Source organism: Acinonyx jubatus, chromosome F2 (genome assembly GCF_027475565.1).
Source record: "Acinonyx jubatus isolate Ajub_Pintada_27869175 chromosome F2, VMU_Ajub_asm_v1.0, whole genome shotgun sequence".
Lineage (NCBI taxonomy): Eukaryota > Metazoa > Chordata > Mammalia > Carnivora > Felidae > Acinonyx > Acinonyx jubatus.
In genome coordinates, this window is record NC_069394.1 from 40,986,560 (window position 1) to 41,004,122 (window position 17,563).

At 43.3% G+C, this 17,563-nt stretch overlaps 1 pseudogene; it reads left to right on the forward strand.

Moving 5' to 3' along the window:
• The window catches only part of LOC128312816 (60S ribosomal protein L32-like), a 33,168-nt pseudogene that overhangs the window by 655 nt on the left and 14,950 nt on the right, over window positions 1-17,563 (forward strand).

Here is a 17,563-nt window from a genome sequence, read left to right on the forward strand (position 1 = left end):
AGGACTTGTGATTCCTCCACAGTCCCTGAAAGCATCCTTTTTTTTTTATGTTTATTTATTTTGAGAGAGTGCACGCATGCAAATGGTAGAGGGGCAAAGAGAGGGAGAGAGAATTCCAAGCAGGCTCCCCGCTGTCAGCACAGAGCCCAACACAGGACTCAAATTCATGAACCATGAGATCGTAACTTAAGCTGAAATCAAGAGTCGGATGCTTAATCGACTGAGCCACCCAGGCACCTCTAAAGCATCTTCTGATACAGGAAGGTTTGCCTTGCCCATACCCAATACAGTCAGGACTCATCTGGTTTGACAGGAGGGGTACAGAAAGAACCAGAGGACGCAAATCTCTCCTCTACCAGCTTACAGATCCTCTTGTGGGAAACTCCCACCATTCAGTTGCTCCTCGAGGTAGGAAATCCAACCAGAATAAACTTAGAAGGCAGAATCCAACATCATAACCAAAAGGGGCCTCAATTATTTTTTCTAGTTGGTAACAGGTATTGAAGGACTGAAATCCACACACTACCACTCCAATGCACAAAACTGTTCCTTCTTTTATTTTTCTAGATCTGAAATGAACCTGCCAAAAGCTCCCATTCCCAGACAGAGCACAGAAAATAATCTTGCTAGTTAAGCCTATTCAGTCTCTTTCCATTTAAAGCGGTATCATTTGGGATATTCTCTCAAAGTTTGAACTCCTTTTCAGGGCTGTTTTTATTCCTCTAAGTGCCACTCCTGTATCCCAACATTGGGAGTATGTACAAGGTGTCATTGTTGCATTCTAAAGGCACTGAGAGAAGGGGAGTCCCTTTTACCCTTCTCTTTAGCACTGTTACATTTCCTAATACCTGGGTGTTGGCCTCTGTCTAATGCAAACCCTTCTCAAGTATCAGCAGTTGGGTACCTATATGCCCTTGTTCCGTTGGCCAGGACAGGGCCCAAGAACCCCCACTGGCTGAATAACACCCAGCTTGACTCTTTGCTGTCCCTCAGAGTGTCAGCCACACCCTTCCTCTGATCTATGGACTGTTCATCTCAAACCCCCTTGGGTATGCTCATTTTGCCACCCACCATAGCAACCCCAGGGGGGCAAGTTCACTAGTTCTCACCTCTTGGTTACTGAATCCCCACTAAAGGCACATAATCCAACTACTTCTCACCTCCCAAACTGCCGACTAGTCCAAGCCAAGTGGGTCTATTATCTGGATTACTAGAGTGGCTACTCAACTTCCCTCCCTGCCTCCACCTGAACATGGTCAATTCTCAACACAGCAACCAGAGGGAGTGATCCTCTTAAAAGAAAACTCAGGTCCTAAACTCCTTGACTCAACACACTCCACTGGCTCCTCCTTCACTCAGAGTGAAAGCCAAAGTGGGAGGCTGTACTGAGCAGACACCCATTCCCTTTCTGACCTCTCTCCTATCCTGGCAAGTGCTTAATCCACTGATCACTCTGGCCTCCTTACTGAGTCCAACTTAGGGCTTGAAGGAGAAAAGATAGAAAAGGAAACAGAATCAGGAAAGGAAAATGGTATAGAAGGAAAGGTCAGAAGGCAGGGGAAGATAGCACATGTGCATTTAGCCTCAGAGTGGGCTTTGGCAAACAACAGGAGTGAGAATACCAATAAGCTGGGCCCTACATTCCATCACTCTCCCACTGCATGCACTTGGCCAAATTCTGGTCTCCTTTATGCCCTTGGTCACCCCTCACCCTCTTCTTGGGACATCTGATACTACAGTCTGCTTCCTACAACCTCTGGTACTCAGGAGTCCCCTTACCCTAGTCTACATTTCCATTTTTCCATAACATTTATTATATAACATTCTCCATAAGCTACTTATTATGGCCCTTTATGTATCTATCTTCCCCCACTCTCTCACCCTGCCTCATTCCTCCAGAGCAAGGACCTTTGTTTTGTTCACCACTGCATCAATGTCATTTGACTACATTCTAAGCAATTCAATGTGAGCAAAAGTGATGTGTGCCACTCTGTGTCTTGTTCCTAAAAGAATTTAGGTGTCGGCATCCCTAGCCTTTCTTCCTTCCTATTAGCTGAGAGATGATGATATATGGAGTGGTCTGATGACGACAACAGTGTTTCCACATTCACCCAGATCTTCTTACCTACAAACTCAGAGTTTGAGCTTCTAGCTAAGAGAAATGTGCTTCTAGATCATATAAGCCATTGTGTTTTGGTGTCCCTTTGTTACAGCAAATTATTTTATGAAAATCTATTTCATTTAGTCCTTTCCATATAAGACATCATTATTTTCATTTTCAAAGGGAAAAACTGGTTCAGAGGAGCTAAGTCACCTTGCATGAGATCAATTCAGTTAAAATATAAAGCATTCCAGACACAGGCACAATGGAAAATATTAAGGCACAGCACCCATCTTAGGTAGACACAATCTGCTAAGGCCAGAGTTAATAGATGAAACAACCACCATCTAAACATCTGGTGTTAGATGTGCTCCTCTACACCAAGTTGTCCACATCCCTGCCTTTCCTGGAACCAGCCATAGGAAGCAAACCTGACTGTCACATGCACCTGGGTGGTTCTTCTGAAGAACAGTGTTCAGCTCAAGACAAGCTGGTTGTTCTCTCTTTGCACCATCCAGGTGGGAGTTCAGAGGAGATACAGGATGAGCAGTACCTTCATGCACATAGCAAGGGGAGACTGAGCCGGGAGGGAGGACCATCTGGCAGAGGTCTCTCTTACAAACCTCTCTAACTACAGTTGTGCCCAAAAGCTTCTAAAGACCATTGATCAGAAAGCCCACAAATAATAGTAAACAGTGTAATCCAAGGTAAATTATTGGCTCTCTGTACCAGAGAGATGTGCCTCATCTCTCAGAAGACAAGGAAATGCTCAGAAGACAAGAGTGGATATGTGCTTCCATGTTGCCCACAGAAGGTTGGGAACAGGCCAAAAGATAGAGAGGTCATTGTCAGCAAGATTTACATTCACCCAGCAGGAGTGGAAAGGCTGCAAGAATTATGTGACTCACTGAAGTTCGGGGTTAACAGATACATCGAAAGAACATAAACCAGTGATTTCTGAAGGTGACCATTAAACACAGCACTCAATCTTCTAGGGTCTGGAAGCCATTCTTCAGAGTGTCCTGTTAAATGCCTTTTTATTATCAGCAACTGGTCTTCTTTAAAAGATACATGCAGCTAACAGCCTCCTATAGGCAAGACAGACTCCAGGAAATCTGATTTTTTTTCCCCTTACAAAAGTCATATTAATGTCACTTCTTTTAACAAAACAAAGAAAGAAGAAAAAAAAACAAAGAAACAAACATACAAAAAAACAAAGCCAGGTATAGGAAATTCTCATTTAAAAGCTGGGCCCCTGGTGCTTTAGCAATGCACAATCACAAAACCAAGCTCCTTAAATCTGGGTTAGCCATGGACTCCTGCTCATTCAGTACCCTGCTGGGGTCCAGTCTGATCTGTACCCTGAAATATGTGCTGTGTCTCCTCAGAATTAGGTGACATATACTCCACCAGGGAAAGAAAGAAAATGAGTTTTTCTGAAATTCACTGTGTAAGGACCAGGATACAAACAAATATCTCCCAATATCACCAGAGGCGATCCTATAAAGGCAGCAGATACTGGAAAAAGAGAAAAAAGAAGCCCATTTTCATGAAAAATGCAGAGGAAATCTTTCATAGCCACCTTTGTGCAAGCATCTCCTCTAAGGACCTACAGTGCCTGCAAACACCTGCACACACACAGCAGTGGCTATGCCATCACCATTCCCAGTCACCTCTTGCTCAATCCCACTACAGAGACTAAGAAAAACCAGATGTTCTCCAAGCCTCCCTTGCAGCTAGAGGAGTCCAATGACCTACTGTTGGTCAATGAGAAACATAGGAACATCTGTTGGGAGTCCTCTGCAAAAGACTTTTCCTCCCTAATAAGAAAAGAAGGGCTCATTCTTTCAAGTCCAAGCCTTGATGACTAGAACGACATCGTCATCTTGCAACCAGGAGGGACAGATCAAGAAAATTCCAGATATGCTAAGCCAGCATCAGGGCATACTAGAGGTGTTCAACCAGTCTTGAAACCACCTGTCTCCAATGTGCTAAACAGATAATCATCCTTTGGTTTGATCACAGCTTGCTGGCTTCCCTGTCACTTGTAGCCAAAAGCATCCTCCAGAACACAACAAATATCCTCTATTCTTTCCTGAAGTTGGATTTGGCACTTCACCATAGCTCTTAAAAGCAAATCCCATTCTGCCAAGTATTAGCACTTAATGCAGATTTTTGCTGAAAATCTAATGGGAATATGAAGGAATAGGTTAGATCACACATTACCCAGTGAAATTTAATAAAAATCCAGACTAGATCAATGTTTCCTTCTAAAGACCCAGTCTGAATTATTCCTCTTGACATTTTTTCCATGCAGATTTTTGAGACTTACCATCCCAGTCTTCACTGCCTCCTGGAAATTCCTAATTCCCAGCCCCTTTTATCATCCCCAGCAATTTAGCTCTCTCCTGGATTCCCTAATCATGAATCCTCACACTCGTGATTCTTCTGGTAAACAAGAGGCATTACCTAATAGAATCTGTCCTCTTTAGAAGACAGGGTCTATGAATAGTAAATAGCAAATGATCTTCCTTTTTTGCAAGTAATTTCTTACCACACTATACCCTCTTCCTGACCAAAGTTGATTGGCTAACTAGGAATAATGGAAGAAATAGATGCAAAGGAAGAGAAAGGGGAAAGAGAAGGAAATGAAATAAAGACATCCCATCAATGCTCACTTTCCACCATTAGCCCCCTATCACTCTCTTCTTAAGAAAAAGAACTGAAGGAAAAAACACAACACTTTCTTCTATTTCCCCCACACACACCTATCTTCTACCTTTTGGATCTCCTCCCATTAGCTAGAAATAATTTTGAAAGGACAACCTATATTCCCTATCTCCCTTTTGTTGCTTCTCACTCACATCCTCACCTGATCTATGGCTTCACCCTGCTGGCACCACACTAGAACTGTTTAGATAGAATCTAAAACGCTTTGGTGCTCAGATGACCCATCCAAATGAAATTAAAGTGCCATCATGATGATATGGTACTATTTCATTTTGATGTAGGTTCCTACAAGACAAGGTACGACCCCATGTTAAGGTATCTTTGGGCCACAGATTAAAAGACTAAAAGTATTACCTTTTAATCCCCCTTTGCTATCAAGGTGCACACACACTCCAGAGTCACTGCATTCCTGCATAAAGCTCTGCCCAATTGTGACAACACAAGCTTAGGCCCCAGAAGCCAGGCCACATGCACTGAAAAGGCTTGTAGGTGAAAGCCAGCACCAAAGTGATGAAAAGTGCAATCTATGATACAACAGGTGGCAAGCGATAATGGTTCTGAGCAAACATGCAAGTGGGCTTTGAAGTTTTCTGAGATGCTTGTTGCTTTTCACCCCATGCATAAGGCAAATATGCTATGTACAGACAACGTCTAGCACTTTTTCACGGACTACAGCTATGGATGCCAATGCTGTGATCTCCTATGCAGCACAGAAAAATAAACCCCAGGCTTTAAGAAGTTTTTGCCATTTTAACATTTTTCCCTAAAAGCATAAAACTTTGTTTTCAAGTTCAAGAGATCTCCTACCCATTGGGGTTAAAAGCTGAAAATGAGGAATGGCTCTATCCCGCAAACCTCACCACTAGCTGCCCATGGTGAGCGGAATGTGTGAGGTTGCTGAGCTTCCTTCCCTGGGCTTACCAAGGGTGCTTCAGGATGGGGGCCTGGATTCTGGAACATTCTTTTGTCTCACAATTGCAAATGGCATGAAACTGAATCATGTGGAAAGGAGGAGGAGGATAAAGAAATTGTGGTTTATATACACAATGGAGTACTATGTGGCAATGAGAAAGAATGAAATATGGCCCTTTGTAGCAATGTGGATGGAACTGGAGAGTGTGATGCTAAGTGAAATAAGCCATACAGAGAAAGGCAGATACCATATGTTTTCACTCTCATGTGGATCCTGAGAAACTTGACAGAAACCCATGGGGGAGGGGAAGGAAAAAAAAAAAAAGAGGTTAGAGTGGGAGAGAGCCAAAGCATAAGAGACTGTTAAAAATTGAGAACAAACTGAGGGTTGATGGGGGGGTGGGAGGGAGGGAAGGGTAGGTGATGGGCATTGAAGAGGGCATCTTTTGGGATGAGCACTGGGTGTTATATGGAAACCAATTTGACAATAAATTTCATATATTTAAAAAAAAGAAAGAAAGGAGGAGGAGGAGCTGCCAGAGCTGCAAGACTCTTGTCTTACTGCAGCAACCATGGCTGAGCTTAGAGCTAAATGCCTTTTCCATCCCCTGGGGTCTCGGCATGATCAGGTGACATATTGCTGGCCTCATCTTAGCCCAGCCGTCACTTTCGGCTCGATTTTTGTCAGGCATCATGAGGCCAAGAAAAAGGCTAGAGGGGTAAAGCAGGCATCTGTTTATTCAAGTGATTTTTGTTCAAGTTTTGTTTTGTTTGGTTTTTTCATTGCACTGTGCTCCTTCCTAGCCCCACTTGTAGAAAGAGCACCTTTGCCAGAAAACCTGGTAGCACCAGCTGCTTCACAGGAGAGGTGTTGTAAAGAGAGCCCAGAGGAAGCCGATTACCTACCTGCTTCTTTATTCACCAGTATTTGCTAAATGCAAGCTGCCTTGGAGGGAGCACAAGGGCTTGGTTGATTTGCTTCTGTATACTTGTACATATGACAGGAATTCCTCAGAAAACACATCTTCAGTCTAGTCACTGTGTGCATTACAAAGCTGTTTTTCCACCCATGTATGGGAGGAAGGGGACACGGCCTTTCTTGCTAATTTAAAAGAAAAAAGAAGTGCTAGGGATCCATAGCACTTTATCCTAGAGCTAGAACACACGTCTCACTTGCCTTACTTTTATCACTGGCTACCCCTCTCACTCCTCCCCTGGCATAAACCAGGCCTCCAAAGTTTGCCCAGGCCCTTCCCCCAGTGTCAACACTGCCTCCTAGGAAGGTACTAGGAATTGGGGGGAGGGAGGGAACTGGTTCCTATCTTTATACAGCAGAGTCAGTCCCATTGCCAACTCTATCTTACATGAATCCTATTTCAGTAAAACTATCAAAACACGTGGATCTTCCCCTCTAGATCACAAGCCACATGAGGGCCGAGACCACGTCTCATTCACTTTCCGATGCCCAGCCTCTTTCTTGGCACACAAGAGTCACTCTACAAATGTTAGTTTAACTAAACTGGTCATTTTGTAGAATTAAATGGGTTGAGTTCTCATTTTTCATATTCACCAAGCAAAGTATCAGGTATCAGCTTTACTCGTATATTGAGGAATCTCCATCAAAGCAATCAGGTTTTCTTCAAAAATTTTGCTTAGGTCTCTCTAGGCCAGCTCTAGTTTACTACTGTTATTTTTTTTATCGTTTTTTTCTTTCACTCCATTAGTACCTCAGTTCAAACTGTAAATTACAGAGTGATCTGTGTTGGTCTGGCCCACTGAGAAGCAGATACCAATCTTGGATTACATGTGCAAGGCCTGTATTAGGAGAAGTACCTTTACAGAGATGAAATGGGGAGGAGCTGGATAAAGCTGGAGAGTGCTCAGATCACTGGGCATGTCTCAAGAGGGAGGAGAGGGTAGGTGCAAGCTTCCAAGGTGGCTGAGTAGCCTACAGGTTTGGCAAGACCATCAGTGAGCTCAAGAGCCAAGGTTGGCCTCCAGAGGATATATATGTTCCCCCCCACCCCATAAATAGGCCTGCCTCAGTCTCCCTGCCACAATTAGCCATAGGCTAGGAGCAGCCCTCAGGAAGTGACCTCAGCACAAATTTAGACATGGATTTCAAAGCCAATGGCCTCCTACCCAAATGAAGCCTCAAGGTTTGGGATGACAACCACCACAAACAAATCAGCTGTCCTCCAAGAGTTCAGGAGGACCCAGGTTAAACAATGGTTCACCTTCCCCCACCACAGTCAGGCCTGGGAAATGACCAGAAGAAACTAAGAGGTACAACAGGGCAGAAGCACCATCACATTTTGGCAAGCGGTTCTCTGTAAAGGAACTAGGCATGAACTGGCAGAGCCACTGTCCCAGAGGCAATGTCACACTGCAACCCACATGGCTGGTGTCTCCTTGGGTTGTATATGGCATTAAGCTACCTGGAAGGGCTATGCCCAAACCCCCATAACCTCTGTCAGACCCTCCAGAAAGTCACTCCCAATAAACACACGTTCCAAGTAAAAACCAAGGTCCTTACTCTGCCAAACATATACTGCTGTCCCCATGTGAAATCTGAAGGACTCACAGGGCATAGGACAATTCAACCCCTCTGCACTTGCCAAGCAAACAGCCTTGCTAAGGGCGAAGAGCCCCTCACACCAGAGTCTAACAAGGAATCATTCTGTTCCTGATTTGGTTGTGTCTTTAATTGCACTGAAAAAAGAATGGGGCTGGCAATGAGAAGGGCTGGCAGTCAGCACTCCCCATGCCCCTGCCTTATTACAGACAGAAAAGAGACAATAGGCTATCCTACATAGACATTTCTTCCCCACCCCACCTTCTTTGCCCTGGCAGTCAACCTAATACCAGACCACACAACCTTCCCCTAGAAGAGAAGGCCTGAGAGAATTTGGTCATGAGCTCTAAATTCATCTTGGGGTCTAGGTAGAAAATTGCCCCAGCCCATCAAAATGTCCATTTGGGGGCACCTGAATGGCTCTGTCAGTTAAACATTCCATTCAATTTCAGCTCAGGTCATGATCTCACTGTCGTGGAATCGAGCCCTCCATCAGGCTCAGCTCACAGTGCAGAGCCTGCTTAGGATGCTCTCTCTCCTTCTCTGCCCCTCCCCCACTCATTATTCATTCACTAATTCTCTCTCCCTCCCTCCCTCCCCCCCCCAGCTCAAAATGAATCTTTTCTTGAATCTTTTTAAAAGACATCCATTTTGTTCACCATGGAATATACACATGGAGTGACAATTACCTCAGCTTTTCTTCTGGCTCTCTCTAGCACACTCACTCACCTAGGTATCAGTGAAAGAAAGTGTTTCCTACCATGTCATCCCCAGAGGTATAGACTCTGTTTTTAAGCTGTGTATTCTGTTCACACATTTTGGGCATTCTGACAAGTCATTCATCTGTGTACCCTTCAAATAGCCTTGCACATAGGAGACGCCTGATACATGTTTGCTGAAATAATTGCCCATCCCTGCTTCAACCCAGCTATACACAATATCCAATCTCCTCATGCTGCCCACTTGTACTGAACGGAAACAGGAGTGGGCCCCTCAAAAACCATATTTGTACTATATGGTCATAGCTGATTAGCCAGATTGAACATCTGACCCAAATTTGGCAACTCAGATCATCTGTCCTGGGAATTTGGAATTAGGATTTAAAGACTTATGATAGGATTCATATGTGCAGCTAGGAGTGGTCAGAAGTCAGATTCCACTAAATGGAGAAAAAACTGGCCTGCAGAGACAGAATATAGGAGATAGAAACCGATACTGTCAGTGCCCTGCTCAGATCCTTCATACCACTTCATGTGCACTAGCCAACCACAAATGGCCAGCTTTATCCAAAGCCTTCCTCAGCAGCCCTGAAAAAATGAAAAATTAGTGCATAGATACTCCAACTCCCTCAACCTCTACATGGGATAACTCTGAGTGTGTGTGCTAGAACACTGGTTATCAACCAGGCAATTTTGTACCCGAGGAGGGCATTTGACAATGTCTGCAGACATTTTTGGTTGTCAGAACTGGGGGAAAAGGAGTGCCATGACATCTATCAATGGAGACCAGGATGCTGTTAAATACCCTACAATTCTCAGGAAAGCCCCCTAACAAAGAATTACCCAGCCCAAAATGGCAATAGCATCAGGTGTAAGAAACTCTGCTCTAGTGGAAGAGATTGAAGACTAAGCTCCCCAGAGCAACTAACCAGCTTACTAAGGTGTCCTTTACTGGCCACCTTCTCTTCCTTCTCTCTTTCCTTACCATTGCGTTCCTCCGCCTCCCAGATAAACTACTTGTACTTAAATCCTTATTCAGGATCTGTCTCTGGGTCAGCCCAAACTAAAGTGCTGAGCTTAACAGATGTTCAGTTCCTGGTTCCAATGCTTCTTATGATGCAAACAATTTAGTCCAAGAGCAAGAGCTTGCTAACTATATAGTATTAGAGGGGCACAGTCAACCCACAAGATTGCTCACTTCCGACACCAATTGCAGGTTCAAGGGGTTACCAAAACCACCCTCAGTTTTCATCCAAGGGATAAATCAGGCTAGACCTGCTCTCTCTATGCAGCTTTCTTCCATTCAAGGACAAATTGCATTCTCTAATCTCTATTAGGATTAGAGTGATCAACCATCCTAGTTTTCCCTAAACTGGTTTCAGCAACACAAGTCTCACTTCCCAGAAAACCCTTTAATCCTGGGCAACATAAACGGTTGGTCACCCTAATTAAGATTCAGTATTTGGAGGCTCTTAGGTTATTGAAAGCTTGCCTCATATCCAGTAGATACGTGGTCTCCATAGGAAATCAATGTTATATGCTTTACATTGGGGGGGGGGAGGGGCGGTGGGGGGCAGGGTGGGAATGCGTGGCTGGATCCAGGCACACTCCCCACCTCATAACATTACTGAACACCAAATCTGCAGACTGGCTGGACTGAGAGACCTCCCCTGGGCCCACATGGAGCCCCATGGCAGTGAGGCATCACAGCTTGGTGGTGAGATCATGCCTAGAAAGGCTTCTGAAAATGTGAACTGCTGAGAGTCATCATTAATTATATATTAGAGGGCACTCAACCAGGAGAGTTGGCATGCACACCTAAGGAAAACCCCAGTGGTCAGCAGCTGGAATTAAGAGATTGCCTCATGCTGGGACTGACATCAGCCATCTCAAAAAAGGGGGTGTGGCCCAGAAGGCTGTCAGCCTCAGCGGCTGCAGGATCACAACATAGCAATCGTGTGCTTGGATAACATGGAGACTGCTTAAAGAGAAATTCAAGAGTTACCACATGAGCCATAAAAATAAAACCGACCATCCCTCAATATCAAATCCAAGAGAATAGAGTCTTGCCTTATGTTTCTTATGCTCAAAATCTTGCCACAGAGAGTCAAAAAGAGCATAACATGCAACTACCACAATATGTGCAATACACCAGGAGTTCTCTACAAGTATGTGACATTCATTTGCTCTGTAAGTGTTTATTGAGCATGTCAGGTACTGTACTAGACACTTGATACTCAGGAAGGGAAAAGTCAGGAATCCCTGTCCTCATGAAATACATATTCTAAAGAATATGAAACTTCTGATGACATAATTCTATAGTGAATAAGTATTTGGTAAACACTGAGAAGAATGAAAGTAATACCACGTGAGCACTAATATTGTTTTAAGTCAAAAAAAAAAAAAAATGAAAGGTCAGTGTTATACCTCACAGGTGGGACACCAGGGAGGATTATAGGGAAAGGAAGCCTTGACCAGACAGTCTCTAGAGGGCAAAGTGAGTCTGGCAGGAACTGACTCAACCAAAAAAGCTGAGTCTGGAGAAGGCAGCAGGATGGCTCAGGCAACAAATGATGGAAAAAGGCTGGCAGCCACCAGGAAAGCATTCTGGGTGCAAGTCTGAGAGGGTGACTGACCCAAGATTGAGTGAAAGGAGTTAAGGTGTGACTGGCATGGTGTGGAAACCACCTGGTAACTATACCTGCTATATGCTGTTCTCACCTTCCTCCTTCATCCAATCATCCATTAAGTAGTTGAGTCTCCCCACCACATGCCAAGCACTGTGCTTCATGCTGGTTTCACACAGTACTCAAAGAGATACAATGTCTTCCCCCAAAGAACTTTCTGCCTGGAGGGGTGCTAGACAAGTAAATAAGAAGTTATGATGGGTACGGTAATGCTACCATGGGGTATGCAGAGACTGTCAAGCATGCTCATCTCCCCCACTAATACTTTATTCAACTCCAGACCTCCTCAGCCAATCAGGATTCCCTCACTTTACTTGAATGCTGGAGGTCATTTCTTCTCATAGTGTTCTTTCCCACGCTGTTCTGGACTCTTGGAATTTCCTCCTGCTTCCCCACTTGATCAGGCTAAGTCATACTCACATTCTACAACCATCCCATTCATATATTCTGCCTTCTCCTTTGCTCAGCCATGGTACATACAACATTCCCTTCTAGAACACTTACCACACCTTATACCAGTTCTTGGCTTATTTATTTTTCTTCTCTACCAGACAGAAGAAAAGGGCTCAACCATGTATCATTTGTGTTGTTCCCAATTTATTCATTCAGCACAGTAATGAAGATTTCTGAATGAACAAATCAATGAAATGAAATGACAAAAAACTCTAGCTTCTAGGGGTTAAGAAAAAAAATCAGTAATTAAGCATGAGGTTGATAATTCTGAACAAAGAGACAAATATGACTGTGCCCTTTGGTAGAATTTTTTTTCCAGTAATTTTCCCCTTTATTCCAGCTTTTTAAACAAAAAAAAAAACACTACACATTCAAAGTATACAATCTGAGGAGTCTGGACATATACAAACACCTGTGATACCATAACAAGCAAGGTAACAGATATATCCAATACCTCCCAGAGAGAAGGCTTAGCCAGCTAGGCCACTTTGCATCATTCTTTCTCCAACCAGTGGGCCAGGAGGCCAGGAATATCCCTCTAGCTAGTGGAGTTTCCTTTACCAGATGTAAGAAGTCACGGGAAAAGTTCTTCCATCCCAAACACCTCCCCAAAATACTAATCAGAAAACCACTATTAGAGAAAACCCATCCTCTAAAAGATGTTGACTCCAGACTTCTACAGGAATCTAAAGATTGTGATCTCTACTAAAACGCTTCCCAAAAAACCTTCCAATAAACTCTAATAGTTTGGTTTTCTTCTGAGACTTGAAGACAATCCTCACATCACCCTGATGATCTAGGTTCATTACTAATGGATGAGTGATCCACTAAGGCAAAAAGAAAGAGGGAGGAACAGGAGAGAGGGGGAGTGGAAGAGGCAAAGAGGTAACAGAAGGGGAGTGAAGAACTGTGGTTGGGGAAAAAGGAAAAAGAATGTCTAGAGTTGGTCTTTTGAGCCATTTAGACTTTTAGGTTCAATCACATTACACCAATCTGTGATATTTACAGTCCCCAGGTGCATTTCACCTGATCAAAAATACAAATATCCTTTTGCATGCATAGGTACGCATGACCTGCTGTTTAGCCTTTTAATCATAAGAAAAAAAATACATTTATTCACTCAGAACTACAACATCTAAACTCCTGAAGCACTACATAGTTCAACATCTGGAATTCATAACCAAGGTTACACTACTCAAACAGCCAGCATAAGGGAGATAGGCTAAACCCTACAACTTAGGCACACACAGAAGTGGGCTGAGGAAGCATAGGTTACAAGTCCGTCTTCAACTTCATTTTGCTCCTACACAATTAGTTCACAGGTTGAATGGCATTTACTAATAGGACTAAGGTTGGCAAAGACATTGAAAATATATTGAGTTAGAAGCAAAAAGCCAAGGGAGGTTGAAAATCTGAGAACAATCTAGTACCTCTCAATATATTGCCATTTTTAGACTTAAAGGTTTTGGTCCATTTTTGTCAAGTGGTTTCTCCTTCCCTATAACCAGAATCTTAGTACACTTTACTGTAAAATAATCAGGATAAGGTTCTCAGGGCAGCCTATCTCCTTGTCTTATGCTGAATCCCTCAGGAACTCTGCATCCTGAAGGAGCTTGTAAGTGATGGGTCATTTACCATGCATCAGACTGTCCTGGGCCAAGCACCCATACTTAGTGAAGCATTTGTAGCCCAGTTAAGGACTTAAGTCACCTTGACAGCTACAGGACTGTAGCTACTATAGCTAAACCTACTTGTGACAGAAAGTCTCTCCACTATGGAAGAGCCATCTGGGGATGAATGGGGGGTGAGAAAGCCCACAAACAGAGCCAAGAGCCACTCAGAGGGAGAACCAAGAGCAAGGACCCTGGAGTCAGAGCCAGTTTTGGATCCTGACCCTGTTTCTTGAGAGCTGAGTTGCCTTCTCTGAGCCTTAATTTCCTCATTTTTAATATGGTAATAGCAGATGCCTGGGTGGCTCAGTTGGTTGAGCATCCAACTTTGGCTCAGGTCATGATCTCACGGTTCATGGGTGGGCTCTCTGCTGTCAGCACAGAGCCCACTTCAGATCCTCTGTCCCCCTCTCTCTGTCCCTCCCATGTGCACTAACTCAAAAATGAAACATTTAAAATTTTTAATACAATGATAATAACAGTATCTACCTAACTGAATTGAGATTTAAATATTCAATTACATAAAATGCCTAAAACAGAGCCAGGCACTTAGTAGACCTCAGTAAAGGAGTCTTCCTTATTGTGCATTTGACAGTGTGTTCCATTCAGTAGTTGTCCAAATCCCTATAGTTGTCAGTTTTATTTACAGCCTCCTGAGGACAGGGAACATGGAAGCCCAAGATCTGGCCAGTATATAGCCCCCAAGATTTGAAGACTTTGGGTACTGATCAGATTCCCAAATGTTATAACTAGAAGAAAACTAAAGAACTGTCTAGGCTGAATACTTTCCAAATTCTCTTTTACACACAGAAGCCATTCTTCAAACAAAAAGTTTCTACAGAAATTCAATACAAGGGGTACCTTGATGGCTCAGTCAGTTGAGTGTCTGACTCTTGATTTGGGCTCAGGTCATTATCCAAGGGTTGTGGTATTGAGCCGCACATCAGGCTCCATGCTGACCATGGAGCCTGAAGATGCTCTCTCCCTCTCCTCCCACCCCCTGCTTGCTCACATATGCTCTCTTAAATAAAGAATTAAAGAAATTCAATATAAAGCAGAGCAGAGCTAATTTAAGTGGGGGTGGCAAAGCACAACAAACCACTTGCTATTCACAGCCATTCCTGCAGTGATGCCCTTGAAGCACATCCACCAGACCCCAAGTCCCCAGATAACATAGTTAGAAAACTACTGGTCTAATACACCCTGCTCTTTTAAAAGCAGAAAAACTGAAGCCCAGAAAGGTTAAGTCTCTGCCCCAATGGTACTCAAGGATCGAGTATAGAACCAGGTCTAGAACCCTAGACTCTTTGCCACAAGACAATGGTCAGTCCCAGTGGTATCACCCACAAGGGGAGAGAAGAAACGTGTCTTGAGTGCTCCTCCACCTTCCAGGCCATTCATTTAAACCTTTGCCAAAGTTTTCCCATCATTCCTGTCTCCCCTGCCCAAAATATCCCACCCTCCAAACCTTTCCAGTCTCCTCTTCCTTCTCAAAACTTACCCACCCTCTCTTGTTCCCTCAAGTCCCTGCTCACCACTGTTCAACATGCTGACAAACCAATCAGTAAAGAGAGATTCTTGGATGCTTATATATTACCTGAGTGATGTCTACAAGTATACTTTAACAAGAACCTTCTAGAAATCTTTAAAAAAAATCTCAAAAGAAGATTTATGTTGAGCACTAGAAGGTTTTGAATAGAGGTTCTTTTAAATCATACCAAGACTTACCTTCTAGTAGGGGAATCACTTCACTTCTGTACGCCAGAGATGAAAGGCTACAAGGGGAAAGTAGAAGTGGGTTAAATACCCCAAAAGGAAACCTGACACCACAACTCCAACTGAACTTTCCACAAAAAAGACTCCCCATCCCCTGTTCTCAGTCACCTGAGAACCTAAGCAGTGCAAATCATAAGCACTTCAATCAGAGTGCTACAAAAGTAACTGACAGTCAGAAAACCCAATTTCTAGCCCCTATTCTGCCATTAACTAGCTGTGTGGACTTGGAACATTCTCATTACCACTTAACATCCATGTCTCCTCAGCTGTAAAATGGAGAAAGGGGATATAATGGCTCTAAAGTCCTCTCAGATCCTATGTTGAACAACTCTGTCATTCTTCAAGCTGTACACTTCATGGGAGAGAGGACGGAGACAGCTGGTCTTCAAAATTGTGCTCTTTCTTCTATAGCTTCCCTTTCTCCACTCAGAAGCAGCAGCCTACCAGGAACTACTTGCAGCTAGTGGGGCCATGTGACTTGTTCTCCCTAACAGAACATGAGTGGAAATAATGCCTGTCACTTCCAGGCAAGGTGATTAAGATGCTGATGTCCCTTTTCCACTTACTCTTCCCCTATCTCTGGCTGGATGTAGAGGATTATAAGGCCTAGAAGAGGCAGAGCCACAGGAGAAAAGGAGCCTGGGTTCCTGAATCACTGTGTGAAGTGGCCACTGACCAGGAACATGCACAATGGACCATTACATGAATGAGAAGTCAACTTTTAGGTGAAGCCACTGAAATTTGGTGGTTTATTTGCCACAAGCAGCTAGCATGATGTTAACTACAAGTAGTACAGAGTTCTAAGAGATTTGGAGCTTCATTACAATTTGAAAAAATCTTTATGCAAAGCAGAATGCTAAGAGTTGGAGAGATTGAACAATGAGAAAATATATCCCTTCCCTAGTACAGCATAAACATATTCAAGTTCCTATAAGGCAAAATGAGGTGAATTCCATAAGAAAGCAACAATCTGTAGGAGGGAGAATGAATAAAGGCCACCCAACTCACCTCACTGAAGACTTCTGGAAAACATCCAAGGGAACCATTATTAGTTCCCAGATGGACTTGAAATTATGTTCCAGTTCAGTTAGGCCTCCTGATACTCAGGATGACCCACACTGCCCTCTGATTAACACACTTTGGTTTGGGGGTAATGGCTGCTTCCCCAATACATCAAGACTCCCAGCATTCCCCAGACTCAGCCCAGGCACAAGGATGTGATTTGCCCAAAGCTGTAGTTCATCCTTTCTTAACTCTAATTCTCCTAGATGAAGGAACAAGGTATGTCAGCCCCACTGACTACCCAGAGGGACTGGGAAGAAACACAATTACCAGCATCAGAAAGCATGCTAAAAGGCCCAATCCCAAGGAACATTAAATTTGCTAACACCTCTGAAAAGAGAACAGTTGGATATCAGGTAGTCACTAGCCACTGAAAGTTACTCTAAACTTCTCAGAGGTTGAGAATATTGCCATTTATTACTTGGGGACTTGTCAAAGTATTATTTTCATTACACTAATAAATACTGTAAATGTCAAAATAAAAAATACTTTAAGTTCTGGAACTTGTCTTATCTAAATCTATATGATCTGGAAATATTTAGCAAGGGAGCCCTGTAATACAAAACAGATACAGAAAGGGTCCCAAGGAAAGCCCTTGGGAAATGCCAAACTATTAATTACATGTTAAACCTAAAGTCTATTTAACAGCAATTGCCTATACTGCAAAGAACAAAGCCAAATGTATTCCAGGGGATGGAGCAGAGAAGTCTAAATTCTTTGGCTTCTTTGAGTAAAGGCCTCTAAAGATGAAACAAAGTTGTAATGGGTATTTGAATTTTGTTTAGATTGTGAGGAGAAGGGAAAAAACTTGGAGATTTTTGTTTCTCAAAAAAAAAAAAAGAATTTTGATTTTTTTGCTTTACTATAATAAGCCTAAA